Raw genomic sequence first — 12,379 nt, forward strand, 5'->3', positions numbered from 1 at the left:
AGCTCTTTCCAGTCTGCAGCTGCAGATATATCTACCATCTCTCAGTTCTCCTACCCATCGCTCCATCCGTCAAGTGACAGATGCTGTCTGTAGGTGAAGAGTGCAATACATTTCTTTCCCGATGAGCAGGGAGAAACAGATGGCGCGGCAGACCGGGTTTGTGCGGATTGCGGGGTTCCCCAGGGCGCAGGGCGCCATCGACTGCACACACGTCGCACTGAGGGCGCCACAAACCCATGCGGAGACGTTCGTCGGCCAAAAGGGATTCCACTCCCTCAACGTGCAACTGGTATGTGACCACCAGCGCAGGAGCATGGCAGTGGATGCCCGGTATCCAGGCAGCAGCCACGATGCCTTCAGCCTGTGCCAGAGCAGTGTGCCCGCCATATTGTCGGGACTCAAACCAGGATTGCGAATGGCTGCTTGGTGACAAGGGATATTCCACTGTGCACTTGGCTGCTGACTCCCCTTTGCAACCCCAGGACTGCTGCGCAGTGTGCCTCCAATGACTCTCGTTCAACCACCTGATGCATAATTGTGCAGTGCATCAGGATTCTTAAGCAGAGGATTCCGTTGCCTGGACCGCTCTGGTGGAGTGTTGCAGCACTCGCCTGAGCGGGTCTCCCTATTCATGGTGTTGTGCTGCATGCTTCACAATCATGAGGGTCCAGCCACTGGAGGTCAATCCAGCAGTAGCACCTCGGGAGGAGGCGCAGTAGGAGGAGGAGGAGGAGGAGGAGGAGGAGGTGCAGGAGGAGGAGGAGGCACAGGAGGAGGACCAGAATGTGCATCGCAGCCACCCAGGAGGCGTCGTCACCCACCCCAACCCTGCAAGGGAAGTGCAGACCCATCTCATCGCTGCTCGATTCCGATGAGTTAATGCCCACGTCACCCTCCATCATTGCTTCTCCATGGCCATCCCAATGAGTCCTTTCATACATCATTGGCTCACGCCAAATGATACACCTGCCCAGATATAGGAACACAAAGTAAAGATTTATGACATAATAAAGAAAGGTACAAAAACATACAAATAATAATTTCTCACCCTTATACACCTCCTTATAACCCCTCTTAGGCAAACCTATCCTGCTACTACACCGCAGTGTCTCCCCTGTGCCAGCCTCATGGGTCTGGGAAGGCTGCTGTGTTTCCTATGTAGAAGCTGCAGTTGTCCTTCTAGGATGCCCTCGACCAGCTCTGGCCCTGGGAGGGCCTGCTGGAGATTGGGCAGTACCCTCCTTGGAGGGTTCAGTTGGCCTTGGCTCGTGCACCTCCATGCTTGGAAGCAATGGTGGAGAGACAGGTCTGGGGTTCAGGAATGATGTGATCATGAGAGAGAACATCATTAGGATCTTGGTCCGAGGAGCTTGCGCCATTCCTTGGGGCAGCAGGTCACAACCGGCACCAGTCTGAGGGAGCTCAGGTCGGTGATGTGAAGCCACACTGGAAGGTCCCTGTGGCCAATGGTGGACCCAGCCGCCATGGCAACCATCATCATCATCGGCAGTCACTAGAAATCGAGGAAGACTTGCTCCCACTCTAAAAGTGAGTTCGCAGGTGACTCAACAGTTCAATGAGGGTATTACAGTCTCTGTCACAGGTGGGACAGACAATGGTTGAAGGAAAGGGTGGGTGGGGAGTCTGGTTGGCCGCACGCTGCTTCCGTTGTCTGCGTTTGATTTCTGCATGCTCTCAGCGACGAGACTCGAGGTGCTCAGCACCCTCCCAGATGCTCTTCCTCCACTTAGGGCGGTCTTTGGCCAGGGACTCCCAGGTGTGGGTGGGGATGTTACACTTTATCAAGGAGGCTTTGAGGGTGACCTTGAAATGTTTCCTCTGTCCAGCTGGGGCTCGCTTGCCGTGTAGGAGTTCCGAATAGAGCGTGTGCTTTGGGAGTCTAGTGTCGGGCATGCAGACAATGTGGCCCGCCCAACGGAGCTGTTCGAGTGTGGTCAGTGCTTCGATGCTGAGGATGTTGACCTGAGAGAGAATACTGACATTAGTGCATCGAACCTCCCACTGGATTTGCAGGATCTTGCGGAGGCAGCATTGGTGGTACTTCTCCAGCACTTTGAGGTGTCTACTGTATATGGTCCACGTCTCTGAGCCATATAGGAGGGCGGGTATCACTACTGCCCTGTAGACCATAAGCTTGGTGCCAGAGTTAAGGTCCTGGTCTTCAATCACTCTCTTCCTCAGGCGACCGAAGGCTGCGCTGGCGCACTGGAGACGGTGTTAGACTTCGTCATCGATGTCTGCCCTTGCTGATAGTAGGCTCCCGAGGTATGGAAAATGATCCACGTTGTCCACGGTCTCATCGTGGATTTTGATGACCAGGGAGTAGTGCTGTGTGGCAGGGGCAGGTTTATAGAGGACCTTTGTCTTACAGATGTTTAGTGTAAGGCCTATGCTTTCGTACGCTTCGGTGAAGATGCTGACGATGGCTTGGAATTCAGCCTCTGAATGTGCGCAGATGCAGGCATCATTCGCGTACTGTAGTTTTGATGACAGAGTATAGGACGACCTTGGATCTAGCTTAGAGGCGATGAAGGTTGAGCAGGTTCCCATTGGTTCTATAGTTTAGTTTCACTCCAGCGGGGATCTTGTTGAGAGTGAGGTGGAGCATTGCAGAAAAGAAGGTCGAGAAAAGCAATGAAGCAGCCCTGCTTGACCCCGGTCCGGAGTGAATTGGGTTTGTGGTGGATCCGTTGGTCAGAATCACAGCCTGCATGTCGTCGTGGAGCAGGCGCAGGATGGCGACAAACTCTTGGGGGCAGCCGAAACGGAGGAGGACGCTCCATAATCACTCGTGGTTAACAGTGTCAAAGGCACTTGTAAGGTCAAAGAAGGCCATGTAAAAGGGTTGGTGCTGTTCTCTGCATTTCTCTTGTAGTTGTCGCGCGGAGAAGATCATGTCTGTTTATCCCCCAAGTGGACGGAATCCGCATTGTGACTCTGGGAGAAGCTCTTCAGCCAGAGGGAGAAGACGGTTGAGGAGGATTCTAGCGATGACCTTCCCAGTGGCTGATAACCGGGAGATTCCTCTGTAGTTGCCGCAGTCGGACTTGTCCCCTGTTTTGAAGATGGTCACGATTACGGCATCTCTGAGATCTCCTGGCATGCTCGTCTACTTCCAGATAAGAGAGATGAGGCCATGCATTCGTGCCAATAGTGCTTCTCCGCCATACTTTAGTGTCTTGGCGGAGATTCCATCTGCTGCTAATGCCTTGTTGTTCTTGAGCTGACAGATGGCCTTTTCTACCTTATGCAGGGCTGGGGTTTTGCTGAGATGGTGGCGGGTAGCTTGCTGCAGGATGGAATCGAGAAACCTCGTGTCGAACGCAGAGTCTCAGTTAGGGAGATCTTCGAAGGCAACACTGAGGTGTCGGGTGGTATCCAGCTGAGACAGCATGAGAGCAGCCACAGTCTCAAACCCACCAGAGATGACAGCGGTAAGACGCTCCGTGGCTTGTTTCCCAGAGTGCATACCAGCATTCTGAGCTTCCAGGGCCATGGCCATCCTCTGCAAAGCAGTACTGATACGCTCGTTCCCTCACGCCTGTGCTGCAGTGGCAGCTACCACATCACCAACGAGTCGCGGCATCAGAGCTGAATTCACATGGTCACTCTGGGATTCCACCATCGCCTGCACACTGGCAATGATGGGCTCATGGTGTGCGCAGAGATGTCGACAATGCGGGAGGCGGACTCCTCTACACTCCTGACCACTTCCGACAGCCTGTCCAGCGCCCTTGGCACTGCCTCCAACGTGTGGGAATGCATGGCCTCCACCTTTCTTTCATAAGCCCCAATGTCGATGGGCTCATCTGAGTCCTCTTCAGCAGGACTCCCACGCTCACTCACCGCGCCCCCCCGGAGAGCTCGCACCCGAGATTACCTCTACCCATCACTTGCTGCAGCCCGCCAGGCCCTGGTGCAACACCCAGTGCAGAACCCTCTGCTATATCTATTAGATCCGATCACGTACTCCCAGTATCTGAGCTGGCGTGTGTGACTGTAGGAAGCAGTGACACAGTGCTGATAGCAGTGTCCCCCTCTTCCTCCACCTCATCTGATATGGTGCCAACAGATGGAGTGGGCTCCAGGGTATCATCCAGGCTTACACCCCCAATGTCCTCCAAGGTGTCAGAATGGCCATGGCTGTATTTGCCTTCAAGGCTGCCCTCCAGGCCTCGCCTCTCACTCTCTAGTTCATCCTCTCCTTGGCCTCGGCTGCCACTGCCTTCAAGGCTGTCGTCCTGCCTTGCCCTCCCTCTCGCACCAGCGCTAGGACCCTTGCCTTGGCTCTCACTCGGCCTCTCACCTGCAAGCATAAATGGCACAATGGCTGCTGTGAGGGGGAGGTAGGGAATTGACACATGGTGGCTGCAACTTGCACACTCTCAGAAGAAAAGGCACAGTCGTTGCTGGAACTTTCAGGGAGACATAGCATTAAACAAGAACATAAGAACATAAGAAATTGGAGCAGGAGAAGGCCATACGGCCCATCGAGCTGCTCCGCCATTCAATAAGATCATGGCTGATCTGATCATGGACTCAGCTCCGCTTCCCCGCCCGCTCCCCATAACGCCTTATCCCCTTATCGCTCAAGAAAGGAGGGCCTTGATTTATCCATGCAGCCCACAGCAGGATTGGCAGTACTGGAGGCTACAGGGAAGGCAGCATGTCTGCCCATTAGCGCCTGGACCCTCTCTTCCAGAGGTGTAAAGATCTGAAGCTCAGCCTCGCCACCACCAGTCCTCCTCTGCTCCATTCGCTTGTGCGCAAACTTGGCCTGCAAAACAAAGAATGCTTGCTGAGTAACAGTGTCATGAGGCCCTCGAAATGAGTGCACAAGAGTGTGTCCCTGACATTCAGCTGTGACTGTGACATGAATGGGAGCCTTCATTGCGAGAACTCACACACATATATATTTATATATATATATATACATACAAAGGCCTCAACAGTGAAATGCTGCTTCAGTGACTATACAGTGAAGGTGGGAAATGAGAGAAGGATGAAGGAGAGGCTCGCAGATGGAAGGTCAGCAGTTGGTGGAACAGGTACTCACTTTCATCAAATGAAGGATGTTGTTCATCCTTTTTCGGCATTGGGTAGCAGTCCGATCATGAATGGAGATCCCTGAGACCTCCACAGCTATCTCTCTCCAGGCATTGGTAAAAAAACCTCCTACATCGGGGTACAGGACTCACCTCCTTCCCGCCACAGCCTGCATGAGTGTCTCCAGCTCGGCATCTGAGAAACGGGTTGCCCTCCTTGCTACAGGTGCAGCGGCCATGGCCTTCACTGAAAGGCTTTCCCTCCTCGGGGCCGAGCTGCAAACCCTGGCCTTTAAGAAGGCCAGGGACCAGTTGGCTCGTTTACAGTTAATCATCAGAAGGTGAAGTTCCCTGTCCAAACTCCACTCGCTGCTTCCCACTGCTGCAAACTGCCGATACCCGCCGGACAATACTTTTGGCCACTATTTTTTTTAAATCGCTGAATTTCGATCGAGTAGCCACCTCAACAATTGCGGCGGTAATGGTGGCCAAAAAGCGATAGGTGAGGCCCCATTTGAGGCGGAACTGAATTTTTCTGAACTCCAATGAGTATAGGCCAAACCTTCTCAACCTATCTTCATAATTCAACCCCCTCATCTCCGGAATCAATCTAGTGAACCCTTTCTGAACAGCCTCCAATGCAAGTATATCCTTCCTTAAATACGGAGACCAAAACTGTACACAGTACTCTCTGTGTGGCCTCACCAATACCCTGTACAGTTGTAGCAGGACTTCTCTGCTTTCATACTCTATCCCCCTTGCAATAAAGGCCAACATTCCATTTGCCTTCCTGATTACTTGCTGCACTTGCATACTAACTTTTTGTGTTTCATGCACAAGGACCCCCAGATCCCTCTGTATTGCAGTACTTTGCAATTTTTCTCCATTTAAATTATAATTTGCTTTTCTATTTTTTCTGCCAAAGTGTAATTTTCCCACATTACACGCCAGCTGCCAATTTTTTGCACACTCACTTAGCTTGTCTATATCCCTTTGTAAATTTTTGTGCCCTCCTCACACCTAACTTTCCCAGCCATCTTTGTATCATCAGCAAACCTGTCGGATTATGGTGACTTTTCCCTTTCTTTCTCCGTGGAGGAATTCAGCGGTTGACTTGCTGCGTCTTCTTTGAGAAGGTTTGTCGTGCCAACGCACTGGTCCTAACTACAATGGACGGGAGGGACACCTGCGGTGGATAAGGGAAATTTGTGGATGTTCCAAACTCTCCATCTTTTGGTCTGACACAACAGTACGGGTCTGAAGACAGGAACAACAATGCGAGGGTATACATATCAGGGAAGGATGAACGGCCTAGGTCTCTTTCCTCTTGGAAAAAGAGGATTGATCGAATAGAGGTCTTTAAAATTATGAAAGGTTTTGATAGAGTCGATACAGAGAGAATGTTTCCATTTGTGGGGCAGAGCATAACCAGAGGCTAACAAATCAAGATAGTCACTAAGAAATCCAAATGGGGAATTCAGAAGAAACATATTTACCCAAAGAGTGGTGAGAATGTGGAACTCACTACCACAGGGAGTGATTGAAGCGAATAATAATAATTTTTATGTATGTAAACATTGTAACTGTGTAAGACTTGCCACCAGAGGGCGCAACTGTTGGAGGCCCAACAGTTGCGCCCTCGTGCAAGAGAGTATAAAAGGTTGTCTGCCATGCTGCTTAGGCACTCTGGAGTTTTATTAAAGAGACTAAGGTCACATCAGTTTTAGCTCACAGTACTCAGTACTCAGTCTTGTGGCGTTCTTCCATACTTAACAATAAGAGCTTTTATTTATATAGCACCTTTAACGTAGTAAAATGTCCCAAGGCGCTTCACAGGAGAGTTACAAGAAAAAAATATAAATTTGACACCGAGCCACAAAAGAAGAAATTAAGGCAGATGACCAAAAGCTTGTTTAAAGAGGTAGGTTTTAAGGAGCGTTTTAAAGGAGAAAAGAGAGGTAGAGGGGCGGAGAGGTTTAGGGAGGGAGTTCCAGAGCTTGGGGCTCAAACAGCTGAAGGCACGGCCACTGATGTTTGAGTGATTATAATGAGGGATGTTCAAGAGGGCAGAATTTGTGGAGCGCAGACATCTTGTGGGGTTGTGAGGCTGAAAAAGATTACTGAGATAGGGAGGAGCAAGGTCATGGAGTAATTTGTAAACAAGGATGAGAATTTTAAAATCGAGGTGTTGTTTAACTGGGAACCAATGTCGGTCAGTGAACACAATGGGTGATTGTGACTTAGTGCGTGTTAGTACACGGGCTTCTGAGCTTTGAATGACCTCAAGTTTACGTAGGGTAGAATGTGGGAGGCCAGCCAGGAGTAAGTTGGAGTAGTCAATTCTAATCTAAATTTAATATAGAATAATATAGATGCATTTAAGGAGAGGCTAGTCAAGCATATGAGGGAGACGGGAATAGAGAGTTAAGCTGATAGATTTAGATGAGGAAAGACAGGAGGAGGCTCGAGTGGAGTATAATCACCGGCATGGACTGCTTGGACTGAATGGCCTGTTTCTGTGTCCTATGTAACAGAAATAGCATAAATCCCATTTAATCCTTCTTGGACTATGAGAATGTTTCATGTCTGATGGGAGTGGATTGTTGTTAGCAGATTATGGAATGACACAGTACCTCATGCAATTTTTGACCTGCCAATATCAGGAAGTCAATTCATCAATTCCATAAACGAGTTGGACTCAGGAATCAGAAATACAATTTCAAAGTTTTGCATACAACATCAAATTGGGAGTGTAATTCACACTGAGGAAGACTGTGACAAAATACAAGAAGAGTATAATAAACTTGCACAATGGGCGTGCAATTGGCAAATGAATTTCAATGTAGATAATTGTGAGGTGATGCATTTTGGTAGGAGGGATAAGGAGGCCACATTCTCCTTGGAAAATAAGAATCTAAATGGGATGAAGCAAAGGGATCTAGGGGTATGGATACACAACTCACTGAAAGTAATGACTCAGGTTCACGTCATCAAAAAAAGCACTGGCAATCAATTCGAGGGGGATAGGATTGAAACACAGTGAATTTATGTTAAGCTTAGATAGAACTTTGGTTAGACCACAATTAAGAACAGTTCTAGTTCTCATATTATAATAAGAATATCATCATCATAGGCAGTCCCTCAGAATCGAGGAAGACTTGCTTCCACTCCAGAAGTGAGTTCTTTGGTGGCTGAACAGTCCAATACGAGAGCCACAGACTCTGTCACAGGTGGGACTGATAGTCGCCGCCTCCAGTGCGCCAGTGCAATCTTCGGCTGCCTGAGGAAAAGAGTGTTTGAAGACCAGGCCCTCAAAACTGCCACCAAGCTCATGGTCTACAGGGCTGTAGTAATACCTGCCCTCCTGTATGGTTCAGAGATATGGACCATGTGCAGTCGACACCTTAAGTTGCTGGAGAAATATCACCAACGATGTCTCCGCAAGATCCTACAAAAAGAATATGGAGGCACAGGAGAGGTGCAAAAATGATTTACAAAGGTGATCCCAGAACTGAGAGCTTATACCTATTAGGAAAGATTGAAAAAATAGGGGCTTTTTAATCTAGAAATGAGAAGACTGAGGGGTGACCGGATGGGAAATCTTTAACTTATGAAAGGGTTCAATAGGGTAGAGGTAGAGAAGATGTTTCCAGTTGTGGGGCAGACCAAAATTAGGAACCATGGATATAAGATAGTCACGAATAAATTCAATCGGGAATTGAGGAGAAATGTCTTAACCCAGAGAGAAGTTAGTTGAGGCAATTAGTATAGATGCATTTAAAGGTAAGCTGGAAAAGTACATGAGGGAGAAAGGAAAAGAAGGCTATGCTGTTAGGGTGGTATGAAGATGGTTAGGAGGAGGCTCGTGTGGAGCATAAACACCGGCATGGACCAGTTGGACCAAATAGCCTGTTTCCGTGCTGTCAGAAGGTTGTGGGTTCAAGTCCCACCCCAGGGACTTGAGCTCAAAAAAATCTAGGCTGACACACCAGTGCAGTGCTGAGGGAGCGCTGCACAGTCGGAGGTGCCGTCTTTTGGATGAGATATTAAACCGAGGCCCCGTCTGCTCTCTCAAGTAGATGTAAAAGATCCCATAGCTCTATTTCAAAGAAAAGCAGGGGAGGTATCCCCAGTGTCCTGGGCCAATATTTATCCCTCAATCAACATAACAAAAAAACAGATTATCTGGTCATTATCACATTGCTGTCTGTGGGAGCTTGCTGTGCGCAAATTTGCTGCCGTGTTTGCTACATTAAAACAGTGACTACATTCTAAAAGTACTTCATTGGCTGTAAAATGCTTTGAGACGTCTGGTGCTCTTGAAAGGTGCTATATAAATGCCAGTCTTCCTATTTTTTTCCATTCTTAACGTTCTCTGTAAGAGTAGACTGTTTCTAGGAGTGACACAGTACCTCATACAATCAATGTCCAGGGATGATCAGGAAGCCAATAATGAGAGTGCGCATAATGGAGGTGCCTCGGTGAATAGGTTCACTTTGAAATACAACTTTCAACTTCTCCACCTCCAATCCTGGTTACATTCCGCATTTTTGGTGTTCAACATTTGAAAGAAAATGCGCACAGAATAAAGAGCAAAGTTATTCGAGAGGCAGCATTTAGAAACGGGCTGGCTGATTTAACCGGGCAACAATCCAACAGTTTGGCCCTGCAGTCAAACACAGGTTGAATAAACTGATTTGCTCAGTTGCAATATAAGTTTTGCTTTTGATATATTTTATGCACATGAAATGCAGTGTGAGAAACAAGACAATGTGATTTGCAAAGCAGGCTGTTGCCTGGGGTACTAATACTGTGAGCACATGTACAAGAAAACTGTCCCAACTATCTCCGTGCTCCCACCATGTCATTTACACAAAATCAGAATCTCATGAATAAATAAACCACAATACATATTTTTGTTTCATTCTAACTTACTGCCAGGCATATTTTTTTTAAGCTGAGCTCTTGTCTTCAAGAGCATTGAAGTGCCAGCCATGGTTCAGTGGGTAGCTCTCTCGAAGCTTGCTCCACAGCCTTAAGCACAAAATCCAGGCTGATACTGCAGTGCAGTGCAGTACTGAGGGAGTGTTGCACTGTCGGAGGTGCCGTCTTTCGGATTAAAAGTTAAACCCGAATCCTTTCAGGTGGACATGAATGATCCCATGGCACAATTCTGAAGAGCAGGGGAGTTATCCCCGGTGTCCTGGCCAATATTTATCACTCAAACAACATCACTAAACAAAGGATCTGGTCATTTATCACATTGCTGTTTGTGGGAGCTTGCTGCGCCACAAATTGGCGGCCCGCGTTTCCCACAAACCATTGCATTGGCTTTAAAGCACGTTGGGACGTCCTGAGGTTGGGAAAGGCTCTATATAAATGCAAATTCTTTTTTCTCATGTTGTATATATTGCAAGTTCTATCCTCAATGTAGTTAGATCAACGAGGAATGGGCAATAAATACTTTTTTATTGAGTCCCAGCCATGAGGTAGGAGTTGCGCAGTGTGACATTAGCAATGAATGTATTAATGCATTTCTCTGAAATTCATTTATCCACTATTTTAACAATGTAACCCATGTAATGGAAGCTACAGCTTTCACCTATATGATACCTTCAATACATGTTTTCCAGTTTTTCAAGGGATGTGGGCGTCGCTGGCAAGACCGGCATTTATTTCCCATCCCTAATTGCCCTTGAGAAGATGGTGGTGAGCCGCCTTCTTGAACCGCTGCAGTCCGTGTGGTGAAGGTGCTCCCACAGTGCTGTCATGGAGGGAGTTCCAGGATTTTGACCCAGCGACGATGAAGGAACGGACGATATATTTCCAAGTTAGGATGGTGCGTAACTTGGAGGGGAACGTGGAGGTGGTGGTGTTCCCATGCGCCCGCATCCCTTGTCCTTCTACGTGGCAGAGGTCGCGGGTTGCTGTCGAAGAAGCCTTGGCGAGTTGCTGCAGTGCATCTTGTAGATGGTACACACTGCATGTAGCCACGGTGCGCCGGTGGTGGAGGGAGTGAATGTTTAAGGTGGTGGATGGGGTGCCAATCAAGCGGGCTGCTTTGTTCTGGGTGGTGTTGAGATTCTTGTGTGTTGTTCGAGCTCCACTCATCCAGGCAAGTGATAGTGACACATCCCTAGACATTTACAAAAAGAGGTGATGGGCACAACACGAATAAGAAACGTTACAAGTAGGGGCAAAGATTTCCGCGATGAGGGTGGGTGTAGGGTGTGGACGGAGATGACTGATGCTACGGAAAAGGGGTTCAATGGCCTAGGAGATGGATATGACTTGGATTTGAAGCTCAGCTCATGGTTGAAGGGTCAATGAGTTAACATCTTCTTTAAAATAACACGCAGAGGAAATTCATGTGAGCATGTTAATTGTTCAATACCACCTTTACATAGGAACAGGAGAGGGCCATTCAGCCCCTTGAGCCTATTCTACCCTTCAATTAGATCATAGGTGATCTGTACTTCAACTCAATTTACCCACCATATCTCTCGATAGCCTCAACCAAGAAATATAGTTGATCTCAGTCTTAAAATAATTCAATTGCCTGAGCATTCGCAGCCTCTTGGGAGTGAGAGAGTTCCGATTTAAGATAATTGGCAAAACAATCCAGGGAATTTGCCTCACAGAGTGAGTTATTGAGAGCTGGAATGCCCTGTCTGAAAGGGCAGTGGAACCAGGTTCAGTAATAACTCTTCAAAAGGAATTTGGATATACAGTTGTAGATGAGAAAATTGTAGAGCTATGGGGCAAGAGTGGGAATAATTGGATCGCTCTTTCATAGAGCCGGCACAGGCACGATGGACTGAATGGCCTCCTTCTGTGCTGTGTGGGTTGATAATTTCCACTACCATTTGTGTGCAAAAGTGCATCCTAATCTCACTCGTAAATGGCCTACCTCCAATTTTAAGAAAATGCCCCCTTATTTCATGATTTGATCTTAATTTTGCGTTTTCCCGTGATATTATTGCTGCATGCACAATTCTTTCCATACAGGCAGCGCTGTCAAAACCAATTTGGGAAATTAGTCAGAGGCGGGCGGTGATCCAGAAAGTGATTCACCTCACCAGGCACTCTGCTGCGTATCAAAGTGAAAGTGGGTTGTGAATTTCATAGCCATTTCCCAACTACTGTCGTTTCTCAGGACATCCAAGCCCAACCTATCGGCGCACAGCTTGCCGGATGGTCCACACACTCGGGGCTAGATTTTCTGCTTTTAGGATTTCGGGGCGTTGATGACGGTGGGGCGATCCTGATACAGCCAGGAAAAAGTTTTCACCTCAGTCAACAAGATTGAGCAG

This window comes from Pristiophorus japonicus, chromosome 4, assembly GCF_044704955.1.
Source record: "Pristiophorus japonicus isolate sPriJap1 chromosome 4, sPriJap1.hap1, whole genome shotgun sequence".
Taxonomy (NCBI): domain Eukaryota; kingdom Metazoa; phylum Chordata; class Chondrichthyes; family Pristiophoridae; genus Pristiophorus; species Pristiophorus japonicus.